Genomic DNA, 1,372 nt, shown 5'->3' on the forward strand with positions numbered 1-1,372 from the left:
AAATACTTATATTTAAGAACACTGCTTAACCAGTTGATTAAATGTAAGACTAATATATCATCTTTACTTTCTGTTAATGATTGTGTTACAGGTGAATATAGGTGAATACTAATGTGTGGGGAGGGGCATAGAATACCAAGCATAGTGACATGTAGAGCATCAGGATGTTTCTCAATCTCAAGGAGGTTCATGTACCTTTTACTTGCTTATTTCATCCAAACTGGGGATTGTAAAAGCCAGTGTTTATACTTTGTGGATAATATAGATTTTTTAAGTGGATATGACAATAATCATAGTAAGGATGTAGATGATAGCAGTACTATTGGTAGAAGTAATGATTATAATTCTACAAGAGAGATTAATGTTAATGAAGATATGACAGCGATGAGAACGGCAAAGGGATGTTACAGCTGTAATGTTATTGCCTGTGATGATAGTAATAATTAAAGAATACTCTATACAATAATAACACTATTGCAGTTATGGTGAAGAAATGACCAAATAGGAATTACCCTGACATTTTAGTATCTATTATGATGTAATTTTTTTTTAATGGGAAGTAAATGGTGATTCAATGGTTATTTACTGTCATCCTTTCTTTGCTTCACTGCACATCTAAGTCATAACTAATCTTTCAGGATAATAGTTTCAAACAGGGCTATTTATACCTTTTGAAATATTTTTTTTTCTGGAAAAAAGGTACATCTGATGCTCAGCATGTAAATGGGTAAAGGTGTTATTTTATTATCTGTGCATATACATATATACTGACTTTGCATATTTATTTACAAGTAAAGTAAATATATATGTATAAGAAGAGAGATTTTATATGCACACCTGCATCTGTAAGTATATTTAGTTTGATAAGTAATTATTTTGAATGTGGGAAGTTTTATAGTTAACAGAAAGATATGATTTATTAATTTTGGTGTTATCAGTTATAAATAGACACTTGATCTATGAAGTGAGTTGGATTGAAGAGCATACTCAACAATGTAAATCTACGTGCTTGTGATTTGTTGTTATACATAGAAGACAAATTTGTTTCATGCATTGCTAAAGCTACTTTCCACAATTTTAAGATGCTGTAAGTAGATGGATATTCTAGTAACTCTTTGGAGACAGTAAGTATTTATTCTCGTGACTGAGAGCAAAGAAGATAGATCCCAAGAGCTTTCGGGAATTTTACAGATTCCTAGTCAGCTTCTGCAGTAGCGAAATGCAAAAGGCTGACTTTACATAGATGAAAGAATTTTTGCCAGGAGACTCATCATTATGTCCATGTTTGGAGCATCTATCTTTGTAAATGTTGCTTATATATACACACCCAAGCATTCAGTAAGGAGTGAATGAAGAGAGGATAGAGGAGCCA

General features: G+C 31.9%; 1 protein-coding gene across 10 annotated transcripts in view; it reads left to right on the plus strand.

Moving 5' to 3' along the window:
• LOC119594394 (ATP-dependent 6-phosphofructokinase-like) overlaps positions 1-1,372 on the plus strand; it is a 21,652-nt gene that overhangs the window by 14,988 nt on the left and 5,292 nt on the right. The window lies entirely within an intron of this gene.

This window comes from Penaeus monodon, chromosome 33 (genome assembly GCF_015228065.2).
Source record: "Penaeus monodon isolate SGIC_2016 chromosome 33, NSTDA_Pmon_1, whole genome shotgun sequence".
In the NCBI taxonomy this organism is placed as follows: Eukaryota; Metazoa; Arthropoda; class Malacostraca; order Decapoda; family Penaeidae; genus Penaeus; species Penaeus monodon.